General features: G+C 39.6%; 1 protein-coding gene and 1 non-coding gene across 2 annotated transcripts in view; one reads left to right on the top strand and one right to left on the bottom strand.

The window, feature by feature from the left end:
- Positions 1–27,273, bottom strand: part of FAM168A (family with sequence similarity 168 member A) — a 197,052-nt gene that overhangs the window by 147,181 nt on the left and 22,598 nt on the right. The gene's annotated exons all lie outside the window — the stretch shown is intronic.
- Positions 16,147–16,219, top strand: TRNAR-CCU (transfer RNA arginine (anticodon CCU)). Its single transcript has one exon. It is a non-coding gene; the product is annotated as a tRNA-Arg (tRNA).

Below are 27,273 nucleotides of genomic sequence, written 5' to 3'. Positions count from 1 at the left end.
AATGAACTGAAGATATCACAGTTCTGTGACAAGAGGAACACCTCTCTGAATTTATCATACAATCTTCACACAGCAGCCATTCAATAAGAATGTATTGTGAAAAAAAAATTAGAAGTTAACTTGTATAAAACGAATCAAGAGAGATGATTTTCTTCTGTCCAGTAAATAAGTGTAGAAATAAAAATCAACACTGATACATTCCTTTAAAAAAAAAAAAAGAATGTATTTTGAATTGATTAATCACACCAAGAACTGATTAATCCAACCAAGCCTATGTGGTAAACAGGGAAAGTATTCTTGTAGGTCTGTCTCACAGATAAGAAACAGTCCCAGAGTGAATAAAGGTTAAGATCACTCAGCTAGGACAGAAACAAGAATCCCCTTTGGTCTCTCAGAAACTAGTACTAGATTTTCTTCTACTAGGGCTTACTCTCTTTCCATATTTTAAACATTACCTATGAGACTGGTCAAGTTTTTCCATACTCTGTGGTTACAGGAAGAGACCGCTGAGTCAGAAGATACTACCAACGAATGATGCAAGGGTGAAGAAGGAACATGACCAAATAAGGAGAAAGTGTCTCTTCTTTGAGAGAGAAGGAGCAAAGACCTGATTTTACGTGACCTGAAAATAGACAAAGCAACTAAATCTGAAACTAACAAGAGAATAAAGCCCTAACTATGAACCAATAAGGACAGAGGGTGCTTATAGGGTCAAATATGAAAGGCAGTATGAGGGTTACAGGTACTCATTCCCTCCTGTTGAAAGCATGACTAGGTACAGTCTTTTGAGAGAGTATTTATTCTTTCCTTTAACAAATATTATATTTATTGAGTCCCTGCAATGAACTAGAACAACTTGACAGTATATAGCAAGAGCCTTAAAAATAGTATACCTTTATCCCAATTACTGTATTCCTAAATTTTTTATCTGAATAAAGCTAACAAAAAATACAGACCAAAATTTACAAAGATGCTTATCCCAGTATTATAATATCCAAAAATGGAAAGTAACTTACATGTCCAACAATAAGGTTATGAGTAAATAAATCACATCATGCAATGCATAGTCATAGATACTGAACAAAAAAATTTGACACTGAAAAATGCTTATAACCTAATATTAAATTAAAAAGCACTCCACAAACAGTATATATAATGATCTTTATATAAAATAGGAAAAAAACTTTTTTAAATGCTGAAAATTTTTAAAGTTTATTTCTGCATGGTAGGACGTAGGAAGAATAGGCTATAGGGAGATGCTGCCAAGTTTTCCAATTTTCCATAATAGGCATTTTTCAAAAAACCACAGGGTGGAGGAGATTTACAGAAGAAAAGTCAGAATATTAAATACTATCAGGATTGATCAAGATCTTTGGACTCTCTGCCAGGTGAGAAGAATATAAAAGGCATATTATTTCTATACAGAAGGATTACGTTAATCCTAGTGAGAACTGACAAAACTACAAGGGTGAAACACAATGGGAGAGCAATAAGAAGGAAATCCAATCAGATTCCCAGGAGGTCACTTTCATTTCCAGAATGTCTGTCAACAGCAAAGTCAAGTTCAATGAGTGAGGTGAGGACTGAAGCTTGATGACTGGAAGAAGATGGCAGAAATCCAGCTAATACCTAGTGCTAAAATCTGTGAGTTCCTTGATGGCATGAAACCAGTCAATTACCATACAGTGTTTTAAAGACCATGACAGAAGCCAGCAAAAAGAATGTGGCAAAATAGTCTAGAGAGGGTCCACAAAGGCTTTCTGAAAGACGACTCATTTAAAGGAAAAAGGAATGAACCTGGAGAAGGGGAGAAGGGCATTCTAGGAAAAAGGCACAGTCTAGAGAATAGAAACAATTTAACAATTTATCTGGGGAAATGATATTCATTTCAGTGTTGCTAGAGTACAAAGTGCAAGGCGGGCAGTGGTGAAAGACATGGTTGCAGAAGTCATCAGGGGCCTGTCCCAAAGGACCTGAATGCCTGATGTACTATAGCCAAGCAGCTGCACATGAACCAATCAACAAGGGTGCCAGTCCAGTAGGAGATAACTCCAGCAGAAGAGACAGTTAGGTAGCATTATGGTAAAGATAAGTAAAAGGTGGTTAGCACAGAGTAGGAGCAAACAATTCAGCCTGGGGGCTCATATAAGGCCTCTGAGAGAAGGTGCCAAAGTTGAGACACAAAGGAAAAATGGGTCTAAGGGCAGCAACATTCAAGATGGTAGCACACTACTGATACAAACTCTGGCCTGACACAAACTCTGCAAATCAGAGCACCAGCCCCCGCAAGACTTCCAAAGGGGGACCCATTTTCATCAGCAGAATGTAAGCTCCAAACGCTTTGTCTTGTTCACTGCCATGTCTCCAATACTAAAAACAGTGAACATGAAAAAGGTGCTCTATAAATATTTGTGAAGAAAAAGAGAGAGGGGGATTTGCTGTTATATTAAAAAGCAATGAGGGGGCTTCCCTGGTGGTGCAGTGGTTGAGAGTCCGCCTGCCGATGCAGGGGACGCGGGTTCGTGCCCCGGTACGGGAGGATCCCACATGCCCCAGAGCGGCTGGGCCCGTGAGCCATGGCCGCTGAGCCTGCGCGTCCGGGGCCTGTGCTCCGCAATGGGAGAGGCCACAGTAGTGAGAGGCCCACGTAACGCAAAAAAAAAAAAAAAAAAAAAAAAAAAAAAAAAAAAAAAAAAAAAAAAAAAAAAAGCAAAAATAAAAATGAATGAGGGGACTTTCCCTGGTGGCGCAGTGGTTAAGAATCTGCCTGCCAATGCAGGGGACATGGGTTCAAGCCCCGGTCCAGGAAGATCCCATGTGCCGCGGAGCAACTCAACCCGTGTGCCACAACTACTGAGCCTGCGCTCTAGAGCCTGTGAGTCACAACTACTGAGCCTGCACGCCGCCAACTACTGAAGCCTGCACACCTAGAGCCCATGCTCCGAAACGAGAAGCCATTGCAATGAGAAGCCTGCGCACAGCAGCAAAGACCCAACACAGCCACAAAAAAAAAAAAAAAAAAAAAAGCAGTGGGGGTACTTCCCTGGTGGCGCAGCGAATAAGAATCCACCTGCCAATGCAGGGCATATGGGTTCAATCCCTGGTCTAGGAAGATCCCACATGCTACGGAGCAACTAAGCCCGTGTGCCACAACTACTGAGCCCACATGCCACAACTACTGAACCCTGCACTCCTAGAGCCCATGCTCCACAACAAGAGAAGCCACTGCAATGAGAAGCCCACACACTACACTGAAGAGGAGTCCCCACTCGCCGCAACTAGAGAAAGCCCATGCACAGCAACAAAGATCCCAAGCAGCCAAAAATAAATAAATAGATAGACAGATAGATAGATAAGCAAGTAAGCAATGCGAAATTCACAACAGTCAAAAGGTAGAGGCAATCTAAGTGTTCACTGACAGATGAACAGATTTTTTAAAATGGTATATACATAAAATGGAATATTATCCAGCCCTAAAAAGGAAATTCTGACACATGCTACAACATGGATGAACCTTGAAGACATTATGCTAAGTGAAAGCCACTCATAAAATGACAAAAACTGTATGATTCCACAGTGACAGAAAGTAGAATCGTTGTTGCCGAGGGCTGGAAGGAGAGGAAAATGGGGAGTTACTGTTTAATGAGTTTCAGTTGTGCAACAGGAAAAATGTTCTGGAGATAGATGGTAGGATGGTTGCATAACAATGTGAAAGTACTTAAATGTCACTGAATTGTACACTTTAAAATGGTTAAAATGGTAAATTTTAACATGTGTATATAAATATTTCACCACAATTTTTCAAAAATTACAAAATGCAAAAAAGAGTTACTTAAGGATAAAAAATGGGGAAAATAAAAGAAATGGAAAAAAGGATAAAGAAGTAAAACTCTGAAGACTAAGGCCAACCCTTAGGAGCTTGGAGCCAAAGGAAAACAGCAATATCTCCCCCATCCCTCCCTTCAATTGCCATTTCCATCCACATCCAATTTAGTAATTTTACATGCAATTGAGTCCTAATTAAAACAAATACTAGGCATAGAACCCCCAAAGGGCCACAAACAAGCAAATCCATGGATAATCTGAGAGATGTGTTATGAAAGTGGTCTCATTGACTTAACCTTGTTAATTGGTAGTAACAGCAAAACAACTATCATTTACTTGAACAGCTAATATGCATGGGGCCCTATGGTTGGAGCTTTATAAACATTATCTCTAATCATAACAGTAACCCTGAAAGGTAAATATTACAATTTTGTTTTCATACCGACTTATCTAGGATGATATAAATGGTAAAGATGCAATGTGAATCTAGGTCGATCTGATTCCAAAACCCTTGAGGAGTGATCAACTGTTGTCTAAAAAAAAAAACAAAAAACCAAACAACAACAAAAATGCTACCTTCTTCCCAAGCAGGTACCTCTCCTGTGTTAGAACCAGGGCCTAGGCCCCTGACCTGTCCTCCCCTCCAGCTCTGCTAGAAGTTACCAGCTAGGAGTACCTAGATTGAGTCATTACCAAGTACTTTTCTAGGTAATCCCCAGTCGCCAGAGATGCGGATGCTCTCAACACTGAGCCACTATACGAGAAAAGAGGAGAGGCTCACCACAGGTCTTTCAGACCCCAAATTGACCAAGCAGGACAAAGACACTTAGGACATTTGTTTACAATGTTTCCTCCAGGAGCACAAAAACACTCCACTGGCACTGCCCAAGATATTGCTACTGCTTAACAATGCTTCACTGATTAATAACCCTGACTCCCTTTCCTCCCCCAGACCACCCCTAGAAATCATTACCAGCTCCAGTCTCCTTCTGGCCGGTTTACCTCATCCTCTCCCACTCCCAGCACCACCAAGTTCAAGGGTAATTTAAATAAGATCTTTTATTCCTCCATATACTTTAAAAACATTCCAATCCTGTGGCCCATTCCTCTACCTAGCTCTACTGGGTGATCTACAATACTATCCAATGAACAAAGAGTTCTCAGAGATTTCCAAATGCATTAAATAATTTACTCCTACAGCAACTCTGAGAGATTACTATTAATATCTCCATGTGACCAGGACTTCCCTGGTGGCACAGTGGTTAAGAATCTGCCTTCCAATGCAGGGGACGTGGGTTCCATCCCTCATCAGGGAACTAGATCCCACATGCATGCTGCGACCAACGGTTTGCATGCCAAAACTAAGAAGCCCACAAGCTGCAACTAAGGAGCCCACCGGCCGCAACTAAGGAGCCCACCAGCCACAACCAAGGAGCCGACAAGCCACAACTAAGGAGCCGATGAGCCGCAACTAAGGAGCCCATGAACTGCAACTAAGATCCGGCGCAACCAAAATAAATAAAAATTTTTTTTAATTCACTTAAAAAAAAAATCTCCATTTGACCAAACTGACTCAGTTTATTCTAAAAAATTAAGTAGCAGAAAATATCCACCAGAAAAAAAGGCCACCTTTTCAGGTATCTTTTTCTGTTTGTTTTTTTTAAGCCAAGAACCTTTCTCAAAAGTTTCTAGTAGCATTCCTGCCATGTCTCCCTGGCCAGACTTTGGGCACATACTCGTTCCTAAGTCATTCACTGGCAAGAGGCAAGGGATTACCATGACCACCTGACAAATTAATTCTTTGAGTTGTAATGAAAGTTGGCAAACACACAACCACCACAGTGCCCATCACCTCAAGGACACAAATATAAAACAATGAGGGAAGCAGGCTGCCTCCAGACCCCTCTTAGTACGCTTTCTTCATGTCACAGGGACCCTGAAGACTCAAGGGGTCAGAACTGCTGGCCTGGGGAAAAGAGAACAGACTAGAGTCCAGAGTCTGTGGAGCGTGCTCTAGAAGAGGATCTAGAGTCTTTAGTTTTAGTAAAAGTACTATACTAATACTAGTTCTACACTATACTATACTATACTATACTATACTATACTATACTATACTATACTAATACTAGTTCTAAACTTAAATCCTGCTGTGTAGGCTTTGCTAAGGGACTACCTCTCCCCAACCCTCAGTTTCCCCTTTAGTAATAAGAGACCACCTAGATAAGTGTTTTCAAACTGGTCTTCAGAGAATTAAGGGTTATGAAAAGGTATCCAGGACCAGAAGTAAATAGAAGGGGGATACGAAGGAGTAGTGTTTTAAATCCCACTTAAACTAGAATAGCTCTCATTCGATCTCTTTGTATTGAGCCTCGTAATAATTGGTAGAAAAAGGGTTCTAGCGCTGAAAAAAAAATTTTTTTTAATTCACTAAACTAGATGACCTTCCTTCTAGGTTAACATTCTATTTTTCAATGAAACAGGTTATCAGCTAAACAATCCCCCATTAATCACTTCACCATATTTCACTAAAGTTATGAATGACCTTCACACTGATAAGTCCAATGAACAGTGCTTATTTTTATTTGATCTTTCAGCATCATTTAGCACTGTTGTTCATTTCCTCCTAATTGAAACCCTTGGCTTCTGAACATTACATTCTCCTAACTTTCCTCCTACCTCTCTATCTGCCCCTTCTCTGCCTGCTTTCCAAGGTTATCCTCTTCTGCCCAGTGGTTAAATGTTAAAGACTATACTATTCTCTATTCTTTTCTCACTCTATTCTCTCTCCCTAGACAATCTAATCCACATCCATGACTTTACTCACCATCTAACTGCCAAACATACAACCAATTTTCCTCTGGCCCTTACCTTTCTCTAAGTTCCAGGCACATTTATCTAACTGCCTACTCAACATCATCACTTGGATGTCTTAAAGTCACCTCAAATTCAACATGTCCAAAACTGAATTCATAATACTCCATTCCCAAGCCAGTCCCTTTCCAGTGTCCTCATTTCAGTGAAAGGTACTACCATCTACCTCCTAGTGATTAAGCCAGGCACTGGGAGCCATCCTTATCACTTCCTTCTCCTTTATCCCCAATATATAATCCATCACACAGTTCTAGCAATTCAACCTACTAAATACATCTCTTACATTTCTCCTCATCTCTGCCTACCATCCTCCTCATCCAACCTACCATCTGGTCTCTTACATGGACCATATCTGTGCAAGAGCATCCCTGCACTGACTGATACTCCTCTATAATCTTTTCTCTACATCTCAGTCATAGTGCTGTTTTCCAAATTCAGATCTTGCAATTCTCCCTTGCATAAAACCCTTTAATGTGAAGCCCTAGACACAGCCATCAGACAAGAAAAATAATAAAAGGAATCCAAATTAGAAAGGAAGGAGTAAAACTGTCACTGTCTGCAGATGACATGATACTATACATAGAAAACATCCTAAAGGCAGCACCAAAAAACTACTAGAGTGCATCAATAAATCTGGTAAATTTTCAGGATACAAAACTAATATACAACAATGAATTATCAGAAAGAGAAATTAAAGAAACAATCCCATTTGCCTTCATATCAAAAAGAATAAAATACTTATAAATAAATCTCACTAAGGAGGTAAAAGAACTGTACTCGGAAAACCATAAGACACAGATGAAAGAAACTGAAGACAACACAAAGAAAGAAACTGTGTTCATGGATTGGAAGAATTAATATTGTTAAAATGACCATACTATCCAAGGCACTCTACAGATTCAATGAAATCCCTATCAAAATACCAATGGCATTATATACAGAACTAGAAAAAATAATTCTAAAATTCATATGGAAACATAAGATCCCAAATAGCCAAAGCAATCTTGAGAAAGAAGAAGAGAGGTGGAAGTATCACACTCCCTAGCTTCAGACTATACTATAAAGCTACAGTCATCAAAACAGTACAGTGCTGGTACAAAAAAAGATATATAGCTCAAAGGAACAGAATAGAGAACCCAGAAATAAACCAGCACACTATGGTCAACTAATCTATGACAAAGGAGGCAAGAATATACAATGGGGGAAAGACAGTCTCTTCAATAAGTGGTGCTGGGAAAATTGACAGCTACATGTAAAAGAATAAAATTAGAACATTTTCTCACACTATGTATTTACAAAAATAAACTCAAAATGGATTAAAGACCTAAATGTAAGGCCAGAAGACTCCTAGAAGAAAACATAGGCAGAACACTCTTTGACATAAATTGGAGAAATATTTTTTTGGATCTGCCTCCTAAGGCAAAGGAAACAAAAGCAAAAAAACCTTAATGTGACCTAATTAAACTTAAAAGCTTTTGCACAGCAAAGGGAACCATCAACAAAATGAAAAGACAACGTACTGAAGGGGAGAAAATATTTGCAAATGATATAAACAATAAGGGGTTAGTATCCAAAGTACATGAACAGCTGATACAATTCAATATCAAAAAAAACACCTGACTTAAAAATGGGCAAAAGAACTGAATAGACATGAAAAGATGCTCAACATTGCTAATCATTAGAGAAATGCAATCAAAACTACAGTGAGATATCACCTCACATCTATCAGAATAGCTATCATAAAAAGACCACAAACAACAAACATTGGCAAGGATGTGGAGAAAGGGGAACACTTGTACACTGCTCGTGGTAATGTAAATTGGTGCAGCCACTGTGTAAAACAATATGGAGGTTCCTCCAAAAACTAAAAATAGAAGTACCATGTGATCCAGCAATTCCACTCCTGGGTATATATCTGAAAAAAACAAAAACACTAATTTGATAAGATTCATGCACTCCAACGTTCACAGCAGCATTATTTACAACTGCCAAAATATGGACGCAACCTAAGTGTCCATCAACAGAGGAATGGATAAAGAAGATGTGATATATATGTACAATGGAATACTACTCAGCCATAAAAAAGAATTTTGCCATTTGCAGCAACATGGATGGACATGAAAGGCATTATGCTTAGTGAAATAAGTCAGAGAAAGACAAATACTGAATGTTATCACTTATATGTGGGATCTAAAAAATAAAACAAATGAATATAACAAAACAGAAACAGACTCACAGATATAGAGAACAAACTAGTGGTTACCAGTGGGGAGACAGAAATGGGGAGGGGTAAGATAAGAGTAGGGGACTAAGAGGTACAAACTACTATGTATAAAATAAGTAAGCTACAAGGATGTATTGTACAGCACACGGAATACAGCCAATATTTTATAATAACTTAAAAAAAACTCTTTAATGGCTTCCACTTATTCTTAGTATAAAGAAAAACATCAGGGACTTCCCTGGCAGTCCAGTGGTTAAGATGCTGCACTTCCACTGCAGGGGGCATAGGTTCAATCCCTGGTCAGGCAACTAAGATCCTGCATGCTGCGTGGCGCAGCCAAAACCAAAAACCAAACAAACACAAAAAAACAAAGAAAAACATCAGGTCCTCTATGTTTTTCATTTATGTCCCCCCTCTAGCTCTATACTTTGTAGATAGGCAATCCTTATTTCATTTTCTCAAATATACCAAGCCCTTTTCTGTCAGAGGCTTTATATATGCTGTTCCCTTTACCTAGAAGACTCTACTCACCATCCCCACCTTGCCTTTGCCTAAAAAACTCCAATTCATCCTTCAGACTTCACATCCAATATCACTTCCTTAGAGAAGCCTTCACAGAACTTCCAGACTAGGTCAGGTTCCCATATGATATTTACCCAGAGCAACACAAAGCACTAATTGGTAGTACTTACCTCAGTTATAATTTTATACATTGTGTGTGTATGATCATTTGATCAATGTCTCATCCACTAGACTGTAAGCTCCATAAGTTTATGGGAACTATATCTATTTTTGCTCAGCACAGTATCTGTACTGCACAATGTTATACAATCTGAGCCAAGATTGGAGCCCAGATCTATCTGATTACAAAATTCAGGGTATTTCCAGTATATGCCACTGAGGATAGTGAACCACAAAGATTATTAGATTAAGCAGTTTTAACTAAAAACTAAGAAGGGGGATGAACTTGATGCTTCATGAATGTCTGTAAATCTCCAAGACTCCAAAAAGTGGGTTTTCCACATTATTAAAGAAGGTGGATTCTTCTTTCAAAACGTGATTCACAGGGGAGGCTGGAAAAGTGAAGACCTTAAAATTGAATTATTACTGCAAAGACATCCCATGTTCACTGACTGGAAGACTTAACACTGTTAAGATGTCAATATTACCCAAAGAGATTTACAAATTCAATACAATCTCTATCAAAATTCCAAAAGCCTTGGGACTTCCCTGGCAATCCAGTGGTTAAGACTCCACACTTCCAATGCAGGGGACATGGGTTCTATCCCTGGTCAGGGAACTAAGATCCCACATGCTGCTCAATGCGGCCAAAAACTTTCTTTTTAATTATTAAAAAAAAAAAATTAAAAACAAACTTTCAACAGCCTTTTTTTGTAGAAATGGAAGAACCAATGCTCAAATTCATAAGGAATTACAAGGAGCTCCAAATAGCCAAAACAATCTTGAAAAGGAAGAAGAAAGTTGGAGAACTCTAAGTCTCAATTTCAAAATTGACTATAAAACTACAGTAAGCAAAACAGCATGGTACTGGTGTAAGGCGAAACATATAGATCAATGGAATAGAACTGAGTCCAGAAGTAAACCCATACACCTATGGCCACCTGATTTTTGGCAAGCGTGTCAAGATCAATCAATGGGGAAAGACTAGTGTCTTCAACAAATGGTGCCAGGACAACTGCATATTTACATGCAAATGAATAAAGCTAGACCCTTACCTCATACCATATATAAAAATTAATTCAAAATAGATCAGTGACCTAATATAAGAGCCAAAACCATAAAACTCCTAGAAGAAAACACAGGGGTAAATCTTCATGACCCTAGATTTGGCAATGGATCTTAGATATGACACCAAAAGCATGAGCAACAAAAGAAATGGATAAACTAGACTTCATTAAATTTAAAAACTTTTCTGCAAAAAAGGACATGATCAAGAAAATGAAATGACAACCTACAGAATGGGAGAAAATATTTGGAAATCATATATCTGACAAAGATCTGGTATCCAGAATATATAAAGAATGTTTACAATTCAACAACCAAAATGCAAACAACCCAATTTAAAAATGGATTATGAACTTGAATAGTTATTTCTCTAAAGATATATAAATGGCCAACAAGCACATGAAAAGATGCTTAACATCATTAGTCAATAAGAAAATGCAGGACTTCCCTGGTAGTCCAGTGGTTAAGACTCCATGCTTCCACTGTATGGGGCACAGATTCGATCCCTGGTTGGGGAACTAAGATCCCGCATGCTGCATAGCCCGGCCAAAAAAAAAAGAAAAAAAAACCTAATAAGAAAATACAAATTAAAACCATGAGATACTACATCACATCCACTAAAATGGTCATAAAAAAAAAGGCGAATATAACAAGTGTTGGCAAGGATGCGGAAAAATCTGAACCCTCATACATTGCTGGTGGGAATGTTAAATGGTGCAACTGTTATGAAAAACAGTTTGGCAGCTCAACAACTTAAGCAATTATTGTATGACCCAGCAATTCTACTCCTAGATATAGACCCCAAAGAATTGAAAATAGGTACTCAAACAATACATGTACCCACATGTTCACAGCAGTACTACTCACAATAATCAAAAGGTAGAACCAACCTAAATGTCCATCAACGGGAGAATGGATAAACAAATTGTGACATATCCATTCAATGTAACGTTATTCAACTATAAAAAGGAATGAAGCACTGATACATGCTACAGTGTGGATGAACCTCAAAATCACTATCTTAAGTGAAAGAAGCCAGACACAAAAGGCCACATATGGTATGATTTCATTTACATGAAATATACAGAATAGGTAAATCCACTGAGACAGAATTGGACTGGTGGTTGCCAGCGGCTGGGGGAAGGGAAGGATGGGGAATGACTACTTAATGGGTACAGGATTTCTGTTTGAGGTGATGAAAATGTTTTGGAACTAGACAGATATAGTTGTCAACATTGTGAATGTACTAAATGCCACTGGATTGTTCACTCTAAAATGGTTAATTTCATGTTATGTGAACTTCACACTTCAGTCAGTCAATAAGAGAACACTCCCCTTACAAACACATCCCCAAAACTGAGTTATTGCCTTTTCTTCCCATAGCCCAAATTATAGCAACGGACAGAAGGCATTTCTTGATTCTCATCAGGAAAGAAAACAAGATCTCTAGGGAGCTGCCACAAATGAGAATATAAACAAAATTCTCAATTGCACTACACTAACATTAAATAAGTCCAGGTGGCTGTATCCATAGAATTAGTCTCACTCAGGAAAGCCCAGTGAAGGTACTTTTGCTAATACTCCTGTTGCTGGGATCCAGGATACAGGTAGAGACAAAGAGAAAACTAAAATACTGGAAAAAGTTTTAAATAGCCTTGTAGGCCTACATTTTTTAAAAAATGTAAAATACATTGGGAATTCCCTGGCTGTCTAGTGGTTAGGACTCCAAGCTTCCACTGCAGGGGGCCTGGGTTCAATCCCTGCATCCCGCAAGCCATAACACGTGGCCCAAAAAAAAGTAAAGTACATTAAAAAAAAAAAAAATTAAGTGCAATGGGTACAAACAACAAATCTGAAAAGCTATCAACCCACCATATGCTAAAGACAAATGTATCTTTAATCAAAGAAAAACTGAAAGAAGTATTACATATCTATTAAAATAGCTGAAATAAAACACAATGATAATACTAAATGCTGGCAAGGATGCAGAGAAACTGGGTTTCTCATACACTACTGGTGGGAATGTAAAATTGTACAGCCACCCTAGAAAACAGTTTGGCAGTTTCTTATAAAACAAAACATGCACTTACTATACAACCCAGCAATCACACTCTTCGGCATTTATCCCAGAGAAATAAAAACACAAAAGCCTGTATACAAATGCTCATAGCAGCTTTATTTGTAATAGCAAAAGCCTGGAAACAACCCAAATGTCCTTCAACAGGTGAATGGTTAAATAAATGCCGGTACATCCATACAATGGAATTCTATTCAGCAAAAAAGGACAATATGATATGATACACACAACAATCTGGATGACTCTCAAGGGCATTATGATTAGTGATGTCAATCTCATAAGGTTATACACTATATGATTCCATTTATATATCATTCTCAAAATTACAAAACTAGTTTACAGATGAAGAACACATTAGTGATTGCCAGAGGACAGCAATAGGAATAGGCTGGAGGAGAGAAGGAGGTTTATGTGCAAATATAAAGGGGGCAGTACGAGGAGTTCCTTTGTGGTGATAGAACAGCTCTGTATCTTGACTGCGGCAGCTGTTACACAAGTCTATACATGAGATAGACCTATACACACACACACACAAACACACAAAGCGATGCATTTTTAAAACAATGGTAAAATGAATGAATGAGGTCTGTAGTCTAGTAAATATACTGTATCAATGTCAATTACCGGTTTGTTTGGGGTTTTTTGTAGTACGCAGGCCTCTCACTGTTGTGGCCTCTCCCGCTGCAGAGCACAGGCTCCGGACGCGCAGGCTCAGCAGCCATGGCTCACGGGCCCAGCCGCCCTGCGGCATGTGGGATCCTCCCGGACCAGGGCACAAACCCGTGTCCCCAGCATCAGCAGGTGGACTCTTAACCACTGCGCCCCCAGGGAAGCCCAATTACCTGGTTTTGACATTCTCTTCATTATATAAGATGTCACCACTGGGGAAAGTTGGAAGGTTACACAGGACTCTATGTCTAGTTCTGTAACTTCCTGCTAGTCTACCTTTCTTTCAAAATAAAAAGGGTTTTTTTGTTGTTGTTTTTTTTAAATAATACAATTAAACAAACATTTACTGGGCTTCCCTGGTGGTGCAGTGGTTAAGAATCCGCCTGCCAATGCAGGGGACTGGGGTTTGAGCCCTGGTCCGGGAAGATCCCACATGCCACGGAGCAACTAAGTCCAGGCGCCACAACTACTGAGCCTGCGCTCTAGAGCCTGTGAGCCACAACTACTGAGCCTGCGTGCCACAATTAATGAAGCCCGCGCGCCTAGAGCCCGTGCTCTGCAACAAGAGAAGCCACTGCAATGAAAAGCTAGCGCACTGCAACCAAGAATAGCCCCTGCTCACCACTATTAGAGAAAGCCCACGTGCAGCAATGAAGACCCACCCAATGCAGCCAAAAATTAAAATTAAAAAAAAAATTACTGAATATCTACAATACATCAGGTACTATGTAAAGATATTCTGTAATGTAATATAATTCATCAAAAAACTTATCTAGTACAATGTTGTCTAAAACCAAATTTTTTTTCAATTTTGATATCCCTGGTTTATCCACTTTAAAATTAAGGTACTTTTTGCTGAGACTAATCTATTGATTTTCTCTAATATGGAAACTTCCTAACCTTAATTTATTATTAACATACTTAAGAAATATGTTATTACCTCTACATGCCAAAGCACTTTTTTTTTTTTACACCATTAACAAATATATCAGGAGCTCACAAATGTATCACCAGCTCTCCTTTTTCCAGTGAGAAGAGCCTGAAAGGTGCAAAAAAACATGTAAGCTGGGGAAAAAGTCATTTCAGGAAAAAAGAAAGAAGAGTAAGCATGTTTGAACATATAGGAGGTAAAGTAGCTTCTTCAAGTATATCCATCCTGGGAAATGGGGGTAAACCAGACCACAAAGGAGGGCCTTGGCAGAAGATGCAACTGGTATAGAGAAACGAGGAGCCTCTGAGTCCTGAAAAGGGGGAAAAGGTTGAAACCTATCCTGCAACAGGAGTGTCTGAATACCTATGTGTTTAGATGGCCCAGGCTCCTACACGAAGTCCCCATTCCAGCCAGACATACCTGCTGGACTCCCAACATACCCACTGCTCTGCTGAGAAGTCTTTCCTGGTTACCCCAGCCAAAAGTGGCCTCCCTCTCCTCGGAGCTCCTATAATCACAGAAGTGCAGATTAATCCCACCTCTGGGAACTTACCCTGTACTACTTTAAACTATAGCTTGCACATTTATATATATATATATATAAACACATATTATATATACATATATACATAAACGTATGTAAACATGTGTGTATGTATGTATGTGTGTGTGTGTGTATATATCTATTTTTGTTTGTTTGTTTTTTTGTCCACTCCGTGCAGCCTGAGGGATCTTAGTTCCCCAACCAGGGATCAAACCTGGGCCCACGGCAATGAAAGCGCTGAGTCCTAACCACTGGACCTCCAGGGAACTCCCTTGTTTTCTCCTTTTAAAAGTCATCCTTCTCTCCTAGGTTTCTAGGAAATTCAGAAGTAAATTTGTAGCTCACCTACAGCAAGTAGGGAGACACATATGTTATTCCATTTTCATTAGTACTGAATAACTTTTTTTTTATATTATTTTATTAAGTTACTATTGTAAACTACCCTAAATTCTTTGTAGAATGAATACAACAAAGACCACACAAATTTGGTAATAATATATCCCTAATAAGGATATTAAAATTATGGCAGAAATGGCAGAGTCAAACACTTGACCAGAAATGGCAAGTCAAACACTTAAAAGAAAAATCCATAAACCAAAGACCTCCTGATAAAGGAGGTCTTTATCAGGCCTCCTTCCATTACTGAAATGACCTTATTTTCATATCCGTATACTTTAACCAAGGGGGAAAAAGTGACACTTTCACTAATATGTATAAAGTAGATAACTGATGAGAACCTGCCATATAGCACAGGGAACTCCATTTTGTTGTATAGTAGAAACTAACACAATATTGTAAAACAACTAGGCCCCAATTAAAACAACAAAAAAAGTGACACCACACACTCTGGAAAATAAAAATACCTTTTTTTTGATAATTTAAGTATCCTCTTCTCTTTTGTGGTTATTGCTTTGAGGTTCAATGCTACAATCTTGGGAAGGACTATGATTCAAAACACTAAAAGGGAATATTTACAGCTGTATGACCTCTATTCACCTCTCTGACCCTCATCACAAGTGGGGATAGAAATACTTACCCTGAAGGGCTCTTTTGGAGATTACATAAGACAATATATGCAAATCATCTAGCAGGTCCTCAATAAATAGCATCATACGATTCAGACCCTGGTCTACCATTTAAATGGCTTGCTTCAAGGTGACAGTATTTTCGATCATAGAATGAAGTCTATAATGCTGAACTTTCTCCATCTGATGTCTTGCTTAATCTGGTTTTTGACTTTAAAGCTTATTAAAGGGACTTCCCTGGTAGTCCAGTGGTTAAGACTCTGCGCTCCTAAGGCAGAGGGCACAGGTTCGATCCCTGGTCAGGGAACTAAGATCCCACGTGCTGTGTGGCACAGCCAATAAATAAATAAATTGTATTTATGAAAAGAAAAAAAGCTCATTAAAAACTAAAGGTTTCAGGGGCTTCCCTGGTGGCGCCATGGTTAAGAATCTGCCTGCCAGACTTCCCTGGTGGCACAGTGGTCAAGAATCCTCCTGTCAATGCAAGGGACACGGGTTCAAGCCCCGGTCCGGGAAGATCCCACATGCCACGGAGCAACTAAGCCCGTGTGCCACAACTACTGAGCCTGCGCTCTAGAGCCTGCAAGCCACAACTACTGAGTCCGCATGCCACAACTACTGAAGCCTGCACTCCTAGAGCCCATGCTCCGCATCAAGAGAAGCCACTGCAATGAGAAGCCTGCACACTGCAACAAAGAGTAGCCCCCGCTCAACGCAAATAGTGAAAAGCCTGCACACAGCAATTAAGACTCAATGCAGCCAAATATAAATAAATAAATAAGTTTATTTTAAAAAAAAGGAATCCACCTGCCAATGCGGGGGACATGGGTTCAAGCCCCGGTGCGGGAAGATCCCCCATGCCACAGAGCAACTAAGCCCGTGTGCCACAACTACTGAGCCTGTGCTCTAGAGCCCATGAGCCACAACTACTGAGCTTGTGGACCACAACTACTGAGCCCGTGTGCCACAACTACTGAAGCCCACGCGCCTAGAGCCCATGCTCCGCAACAAGAGAAGCCGCTGCAATGAAAAGCCTGAGCACCGCAACAAAGAGTAGCCCCTACTCGCCACAACTAGAGAAAGACCACAAGCAGCAACGAAGACCCAATGTGGCCAAAAATTAATAAAATAATAAATAAATTTAAAAAAGAACAAAAAACAACTAAAGGTTTCAGGACTTCCCTGGTGGTGCAGTGGATAAGACTCCACGCTCCCAATGCAGGGGTCCCGGGTTCAATCCCTGGTCAGGGAACTAGATCCCCCACGCATGCCGCAACTAAGAGTTCACATGCCACAACTAAGGAGCCCGCCTGTCACAACTAAGAGCTGGCACAACCAAATAAAATAAATAATAAAAAAACACTAAAGGTTTCGCAATTAAGACCCGATGCAGCCAAATAAATAAATATTTTAAAAAAACAAAACCAACAAAAACTAAAGGTTACCTACTAGCAAGGTAGTTCTGCCAGAACCTGAGCAAAATATTCTCTGAGCACCAGTCAAGCCCATTTGCTAAGGCATTAATTCATGAAGGACCCAGGAAGCGGGCATTTACTGGGCTATTCAATGGGGCATCACCACCATACTATACACTACACTCACAACCGGAATTGCCAAAGCCTCTACTCTCTATATCTTTCATTATTTAATACTAATAAAATTGGGGAAATCAATGAAATTATGCCAAGAAGAGACTCGACGGTGGCTTCTGAAGCAATTCCAGGCCTGTCAGGTATTTACTTGATGTTCACCTCTATTGTTCACCTCAGCCAGACCCCTCAAACATTTCTAGTATATGTTCTGGAAGGCTCAGTCACATTTATTTCCCATCATAACTCAACCAACAATTTCAGCTTTCTCACTTGTAAACTATATGACCTAACTTCTGAAGACAACACTACTTATCTAATAGCTACCTAACAGGTAGTGTTATTAGCTAAGTAACTTTTAAAGGTAATTTACGTAGAATCTCTACATAATGTCTGGCCTAAAGAAAGTGTGCAGGGACTTCCCTGGTGGCGCAGTGGTTAAGACTCTGTGCTCCCAATGCGGGGGGCCCGGGTTCCATCCCTGGTCAGGGAACTAGATCCCACATGTATGCTGCAACTAAGAGTTCACATGCCACAACTAAGGAGTCCATGTGCTGCAACGAAGGAGCGAGTGAGCCACAACTAAGGAGCCTGCCTGCCACAACTAAGACCCAGCACAATCAAATAAATATTTTTTAAAAGAAAGTATACAATAAATTATAGCTGTTAGGGCTTCCCTGGTGGCACAGTGGTTGAGAGTCCACCTGCCGATGCAGGGGACTCGGGTTCGTGCCCCGGTCCGGGAGGATCCCACATGCCGCGGAGCGGCTGGGCCCATGAGCCATGGCTGCTGAGCCTGCACGTCCGGGGCAAAAAAAAAAAAAAAATTATAGCTGTTATTACCATCATTAATAAGCATTCATGAATTCCCACTATTCTCCCAACACTGTGCTGAGCACTAGAGTGAAACAATAGGTATAGCTGCAGTCCCACTTTTAGAGGGTCTCTCAACAGTCTAGTTGAGAGAAAACAAGTTAACCATTATATATAATTATATAATTAAATGGTAAATTGTTTGGCATAGACTAAGTGCTGAAGGAGACTAGAAATTCACAAAAACTCTTTGAATCACACAGTCAGAAATTATTATTCTCATTTTATTAAAAAAAACCAGACAGAGAGAAAAAATTCCTGTTCATGTTCATAGAGATCATTTACGCATGTAACAAATTCTAGGCCATGAACTATGCTAGGTGCAGAAGAGAAATAGATCAGTTAAAACTCTTTCCATTGTAAATGACAGAAAATTTAATCAAAACTAGTTTAAGCAAAAGGTCTAATTACTGGCTTAATTAAATGAAGCCCAGGATTAGGGAAGCCTAGGTAAGAGCCTCTAATTCAGAGCTCAAGTCATCATCTCCATCTCTTTAGCCTTGCTTCCTCAATGTTGGTTCTATCATGAGCCAGAGTCCCCTCTTATGGTGGCCAAACAGCTTAGCATCTTCTAGTCCTTCTAGAAGCTAGCACCCTTCTAGTCCAGCAGGATTGAGAGAGGGTTTTCTATAGTAGCTCCCACAAAAGTCTTGAACATCCAGTTTAGAGAGGCTTAGAACATATTTTTACCCCTAAATCAATCACTGTGGCTAGAGGAATGTGATGTGCTGGTTAGCTTGGGCCTAGTTCAGATACACCAGGGCTAAGAAGTTCCTACCCAAACCACAAAAAAACAAGTACCTAAAACCAACATCTGAGGCCATTATCAAGCTAAAGAAGCAAATTACAAACGTCCACCACAAGGAACCCTGTGACTGTGCTCTCAAGGAATTTAGAATTTAGGGCAATGATTCATAAGTGCAAATGTCTGGTAGAAAAAAGGGTTAGAGTTATGGTTCCAATGGAAAAGAAAGAAACATAACTGCAGTACAAAGCAATAAGTGCTACAGCAGCTAAGTGTCACAGGATCCAGAAACAAAAGGCATTAAGGCCACCAGGGGACTCAGGGAAGTCTTCATAGAGGTGGTACTAACCAAACTTACTCCAGGTCAGGTAGCAAATCACTCAGCTACAAGAGTAGAACAAAGGTTTCCTGATTCCCTGTCAAGAGCTCCTTCCACTACTAGGTCCTAATGGTAGGAGAGGAAGATGGGTACTGGGGCATCAACGGAGGTGACTGCCACAGAAGCTCACTTAAATTAGCTGTCAAAACTGCTCAGCACTTAAATATACTGCAAAGGCCTTGTCCACATAAGCAGCAGGACTGCAAAGACTATGCCAACCCTACAGAAAGATGTTTCCGCTAGATACAGTCATGGTCCAAACATGGAACTAAACAATCCATCATTTCCCAGCATTTTAGCTTCTTTACCTACTACCACGCTGCCTCTTTCCACTATATGTATAAGGGTTGAAAGTTCAAAGAGCAAAGAACCAAACACACTAAGCTGAGACCACATTATCATATGACAAAACAGAATTAAAATTAAAACCCACAAAAATGACATTTCCACACATGCACTTTATGCTCATTGAGACAGCATGAGGTACCAAAAGGAGGTAGGATTTGGGGTCTACATCAGTCCCCACCAGTTACTAATTGTGTAACACCAGGCAAGTCACTTTTCTGACCTTCAGTCTCCTCACCTGTAAAATGGGAAACATGAGTATATTCTTTCTTCATGAAGCTGTTATAGGAAAAAAACAACACAGAGCAAGGGAAAGCACATGATCAAATTGTAAACCATCGTGTAAACATTACTGTTTTTTAACTCTTTGTGGAAAGATGTTTCAAAGTAGTATAAGACTTCTATAAAGACCAGAATCCTCAATGCTTCAAAATACAGGGACTACATTTCCTTCTGGACTTGGAAGATCAAAACTGTTTCCAGGAAAGGCTTATAAAAACAATACCACATTAAACGTTGGTGATTTGTTTTAAGAGCTGGTATGCAATTAAGAGGATTCCACTGTTTCACCAGGCTCTAGTGGCATCCAATTAAGTAATAATATGGGAGAGGAGCTTTAATTACAGAGGAAAACTTCCACAAGCCAGTGACAGGTGTGCAGGGCTCAAGCTGAGATCAAAATAGTTGATTACAGCATTAATTCCTCCCTCTCCTTTTTCCCAAAGACACTTAAGTTTGCATGCAATTAGTTGAAAAGTAAACCAGACCAAATGACTACCATCTTTCAAGCTTTATTACCCTTTATCATGTTAACATCCACCAATTGAGTTTTAAAGGATTAACACCAAAACAGATGGTTTCAATCCACAATAAGTAAGCTTCAGTGATCAGAAATGATAATGACCAAGTTGAATTTACACTCATGGCTAAGATGTTACGTTTCCCTAAATTGTGCCTATTGTAAATTGAAGTTATTTATTTTTCATTTTCATTTACTTTGTAAATAACCTCAAGAATAAAACCACATTTAAGGGGATGCATTTTTTTCTAACTTGTCTACTTTTCCTCCAAAATGTATAGCAAACCTCTTTCGTCCCTTGATTTAATCAATAAAAAATTAAGTCCAAACATCCAACATTTATTTTGCAGGTCACGGACAATCGTATTAGCAGCACCTGCATTAAAAGCCAAATTAAACAAAACCCAAAAATGGAAAAATAATTTTCCCACAAGTTTGATTATTCTAAGGTCCTTTCGGAGAGATGGACTCTTACAAATTAAACTGTTTATGTTTATGTGAACTCTAAACATGTGACAGGGCAATGATGATACCACAATGGCACCTATTTGTTGAAATAGCCCTGTTCAAGCAGAGTTTGCTCCTGACTGCCAAAGAAAAGAGCTCCAAGAAGGTCAGAACTCCAGATTCGGTGCTGGGAAGCAACTCCCGAGAAATATGTACACACTCACATGAGATGAGTCATTATGATAAGAAAAACACAGAATTTGGATTTAAGTACCTGTCATATACTCCATTCATTCAAGCAATTAGTAAGTGTTGGTGGTTCAAGGAAGACACATAAATGAATACAACAAAGTATTACAGGTTCTATGACAGGCATCAACACAGGAGAAACATGAAGAAAAACAGTCAATTCTACCTGGAAAAGAAAGCAACAGCTTTATACAGGATGCGATATTGGTGCTAGATTTTTTAAAATACAATAAGGCTGTGTGTTGCCAGGGTAAGAAGAGAAGGACCACTTGAACAGAAGTAACAACATGAGTAATGGTTTGACAGTATAACAGCATATGGTAAATCCCAGGGATTGCAAGTAGTTTGGCAAGGTCAGGCTGAGAAGGGTGGGGAGGGTCACTGGAGGTGACCCTGGCAGCAAAGGGAAGAATGGAAGCTACTGTCTGGACAAGAGATACTGAGAGTCTGAGCTGAGGCAACAGCTATGGGAGGAGAGAAAGGCACAGATTTGGGAAATATTAAGGTTACAATATCCATACAGTTTAGGGCTTCCCTGGTGGCACAGTGGTTAAGAATCCGCCTGCCAATGCAGGGGACACGGGTTCGAGCCCTGGTCCAGGAAGATCCCACATGCCGCGGAGCAACTAAGCCCATGCGCCACAACTCCTAAGCCTGCGCTCTAGAGCCCGCGAGCCACAACTACTGAAGTCTGTGCACCTAGAGCCTCTGCTCCGCAACAAGAGAAGCCACCAAATGAGAAGCCTGCGAACCGCAACAAAGAGTAGCTGCCACTCGCCGCGACTAGAGAAAGCCCAGGCGCAGCAATGAAGACCCAATGCAGCCAAAAATAAATAAATAAAATAAACTTAAACTAATAATAATATCCATATAGCTTAGTGACTGCAGGAGTATGGGAAGATAAGGAAATCCCAAATTTCCAGCTTGAGTGACTGAGAGAATGGTGGTGGCATTAGTTAGGACAAGAAACACTAGAGAAGAAGGTTTGGGGAAGAAGATAATGGGTTCAGGTTTTGAGCCAACCATGTGACTTTAAATCAGTCACTTAATACCTCAGAATCAGTTTCCTAGTTAGCAAAATGGTTATAATACCACTTACCTCAAAGGCTGTGGTGAGTACTGAAGAGAATAATGGATGTGGGAAGGGCTACATTATGAGCTCTACCTATGACTACATTAAGGGCTCTACCTATGACTCTGTGGAAGAAGCTGCTAAGAGTATCCATTTTCCGTTTCTCCCTTTTAGTATAGACACTACCCTACCCGCACTTTCTGCCAAGATTTAACTGAGGCACATGCAACCCAGCTGTAAGAGATAAATGTCTCTGTTTGAGCCACTGACTTTTTGAGTATCTGTTTCAGCAGCTATCCTGTACTCTAATTATATACCCTCTAAACTTGTAAAACCTGCAAGGAACTATGCAAGACAAATCTCAGGGCCCTACTATATATTGGTAATACCTTTAAGATTTGAGGGGAACATTCATGATGATGCACGTGTGCACTCACAGACATAAAATGAGAAAACAGCTGGATTGATGTATGCCAAGTGACAGAGTAGGACCAGGACTGTAGCCAAGTAATCAAGATTGAAAATTCAAATTTTTTGATCTCATACAGTTCCCACAATAAAACAACTAACTCTTAAAAGATAAAGTAATATGTAGAATACTACCTGACACTCAAATCTGCAATCTGGAACAAAGGAATCAATTATGACATTCCTAGGTAAGGGGTAATTTACATGAACATAACAACCATGTCAGACTAAAATAAGAGGGGCTTAGGAATTCTCAAACATGTTGCACTATAATTATACGCAAAAAATAATTCAGGGCAACGTACCCAGAAAATTAAGTAGCTAGGCTATGTCATGACCATATTTGAATGTGATATTGCCTAGAAGCTAAATGAAACAAAACCAGCTTCTTCTCAAAGACCAGGAAGAAAGCTATTAATGGAACTTGCTCCTTGATGTTTGTTGCTATTAGGATGTTCCTATCAAAAGCCACACAATCTATCTATATTTATCTATTTATTTATTTACAGGACAGATGAGCCAAAACTCTTGAGCTTGTGATTTCAGCCGTATGATGTCAACTTAAAGGCAATATTTGGCTTCAAAATTGCCAAAGTAAGAAAATAGTTTTCAAAGGAGAAAAAGAGTAGAAAAAACAGAGAAACTTAGGTTCTAGTCCCAGGTTATCCATTTTCAAACTGTATGACCTTGGACAAATTAACTGATTTTCCTGGGCTTCCAGTCCTCATTTGAAATGTAGGACAGTGTGAGGGTGGAGCAGATGATGATCTCACCCAGCTCTACGAAGTTCCAAAGTTCATAAATATTCTAATGATATACTACTGAGTTAGCCTTATTTTAATGTTAATATTTCAGTGTAAAAAAAGGAAGTCACAATAGAGCATTACTTCAATTTATTTAAAATGCATATTTAAGCAAAAAAAACTGGAAAACTAATTTGCCACTGTCATATCTTCTTTATAGAAATACAAAAAGAAAATCTGACACGGCAATCAGAAAGAGTTCAGTACAATTAAGTTCCCCTAGACATAGAAAAACTGCTTCTTCAAGTATTACAAATGCATAACTGCAATCCCTCTCTCATATGAAGGCTCTGTTATAGACAGTGACCATATACTGGCTCAAATATATATTAAATGCCATTATAATTAGTGTTACTGTAATTTTCAAACATAATCAGTGACCAAGAATGAAGCAATCAGGAGAAAGCAAAGGATATAAAAGTAATCTAGCAATTTTAGCATCATCACTCTTTAATAGTACTAGACTTAGCATGAACTCTTTCAATCATGCAGTCTGTCAGCAACCTTTCTTTACAGAAAACATACTCCATGTCAGGTACTCGGAAAATAGAGATCCTCCCTCTCTCTCTCTCTCTCACTCTCTCTCTCTCTCTCTCCCTCTCTCTCCCCACCTCCAATCTCTCTCTCTCCCTCTCTCTCTCTCTCTCTCTCTCTCTCTCTCTCTCTCACACACACACACACACACACACACACACACACACACACACACACACACACACAGCTGTCCTATCTACTCTCAAGGAGCTTTCATAGTCTATCTACTGGGGAATTTTGCCCCTTGGATTTGAAAAAGAAGGGAGTACAGAAAGATTCTTTAAACCTGCCTCTTATCTCCAGATAGTCTAGATAAAGAAATTTATTTCCATACCTAAAAACATTATTCCTAAAATAGATGTATAGCTCTAACCAATGGCTATAGTAATGATAGAGGGGGAAAAATATAGGAGTTGGAGTCAGGAAACCAGGGAGTTGGACTCCAGATTCTGCCACTCAACAAATGCATAACTTTGTATAATTAATTTACTTCACTTTTCCTCATCTATAAAGTGGATACAGCATATCTGCTTCACAGAGTTTTAAGGTGCAAATCAGATACATTTTATATATACCTATATATGCTTACAAGCAGTTTCTGAAAAATTATAGGGTAGAGGTTAAGTACATAGGCTCTGAAGTCAGACTGCTTGGGTTCTTTTTTTTTTGGGGGGGGGGTGCCCCATGCCTCGCGGCATGTGGGATCCTAGTTCCCTGACCAGGGATCGAACCCATGCCCCCTGCAGTGGGAAGCTTGGAGTCTCAACCACCGGACCACCAGGGAAGTCCCAGACTACTTGGGTTCTAATCACAGCTGCATCCCTTCATTATATGTGAGACTGAGCAAGTTACTTCCTCTCTCCAAGTCTCAGTTTTTTCTTCTATAAAATGGCGATAAGGAGGATTGAAACAAATATTTCCCTTGGATCAATGTCAGACATATAGCACAGTGCAGCTAGCATCATCATTATTAGATCTGTGCTGAATACAGTGAATACAAAGATTAAGAAATACATGGTCCTGCCCCAAAAGAGCTACCAATTTAGTGCAAGAAACAGGTCAGAAGAAAAAATTTTAATAACAAAATACCTACCTAAAAAAATTATGCAAATATCAGTTGACATTATTATATAAGAAGTTAATATAAAATAACTCAGACTGATTCTGAGTGGAGCCTATAGAAATCCATCTCCTACCTAATCACTGCAACACCTTCAAACTAATAGACAAAGGAGGTAGAAAACAGAAGCCTAAATGTGTTCTGATAATCAAATAAAATGGAGACTTTGAAACTATCCTATAAAACAACTATTCTACCTCAACACTCAAAAGAGAAGGCAATGATGCAGAAAGCATAATGCAGGCACTTGTAGTAAAGAAAAAAACATCCTCCTGAGAGAAAAATGAAAAAACTGGTGTAGTACCAAACTTCAGAGCCAGAAGGCTTTCTTCATATGAAAAAATCTTTATCTTAACCAATACACTGCACCATTCAGACATATCAATAATTAAACACATTAAAATTTTTGGTTGGGCTTCCCTGGTGGCGCAGTGGTTGAGAATCCGCCTGCCAATGCAGGGGACACAGGTTCGAGCCCTGGTCTGGGAACATCCCACATTCTGTGGAGCAACTAAGCCCGTGCGCCACAACTACTGAAGCCTATGAGCCTAGAGCCAGTGCTCCGCAACAAGAGAAGCCACCGTAATGAGAAGCCTGTGCACCGCAACAAAGAGCCCCCGCTCTCTGCAACTAGACAAGCCCACGTGCAGCAACGAAGACTCAACGCAGCCAAAAATAAAAAATAAATAAATTTATTTAAAAAAAAAATTTTGGGTTGATGTTCCACTTAGGAAAAATACCATCTGCATTACTGAAATGCTGTAAACAGAACCAATTTTCAGGGAAGAGATAACCTGAATATGACTGCATAAAATTAAGCTTTCTAGTCTGTAAAAGCAGATCCCCCACTTGCCAGCCACCTGCACCTCTTTAAATGAAAATATGCCGATGTGCCCACCTGAGAGCCACCAAGTGATTCATGCACAATAAGCACAAGCTTTACTTGGAACGTCCCCCCCCCCCCCAGATGGACACACAGCTGTTGTGGGGTAGGAGGGGCTGGGAATGAAACAAAATCTATTTTACTTCTGTACGTATTCCTAGAAGACTTAAAACTGGGATTTCAACTTGAGTGTCCTCACGAGAGAAGCTAAAACTGTTAGCTTCTCTCATCCCTACTCTTTCAACCAGTTCTCCACACACTGCTCAGTGTTCTAAGATTTTCTAATCAAGGAGCCTCCCTCATTTTGCTCTATGGATCAAGACTAGACCAAGATCCAAACTTCATGTCTTAACTATTCTCTAAGTTCCCTTGGCCTGCCTCACAGCTGTACTCCCACCCCACCCCATTCTCACCTCTACCATCCAATTATAGTCACTCAATACTTTCTCTACCCAGGAACTCATTCTGGCCTGTTCTCATCAGCTGTCCCCAAGAGCTAACATAAAACTCAACAAAATGTTTCCTTTATACAGTTCAAGTCAAATTTAAAATTTCTCTCTTAAAACAGCAGTGGATTCTCACTAAGCCCCACCTGGTCTAACTATGAAAGTCACGTAATGATTACTATCTCACCTAGCATTTTTCAATTTAAAAGGCATCTTCACATCCATTCTCATTTGATCCTCACAACAAAACAGGTCAGTTATTATTATTATTCCTCCTCCAAGTCTCAGCTAGAGAAAGTCAGTTGTCCCAAGCAATTCAGCTAGTAAGAAGCAAAGCTAGAACTTTAACCAAGTTTGTATAATCACAAATCCAATGCCCTTTCCATATACGCACTCACTCTCCTGACTAAGAGAGTATAAACAATGAACCAGATGTCTAAATGTCCCTTAAACAAATTACCTAGTTTGAGCAGCAAGTTCCTAGAGAAAAATGAACTCTTATCAGTTTAACAGCATCAACATAAAATGTAACAAAATAGCACTAGAAGTTGGCCATCTTTTAATAAATCCTGTGGCCAATGATGAAAGAAGCATCAAATTATCCCAATA

The sequence above is a fragment of the Phocoena phocoena genome, chromosome 8 (genome assembly GCF_963924675.1).
Source record: "Phocoena phocoena chromosome 8, mPhoPho1.1, whole genome shotgun sequence".
NCBI lineage: Eukaryota > Metazoa > Chordata > Mammalia > Artiodactyla > Phocoenidae > Phocoena > Phocoena phocoena.
Note: the sequence above shows the minus strand (reverse complement) of the source record. Positions and strands in the feature narration are given on the sequence as shown.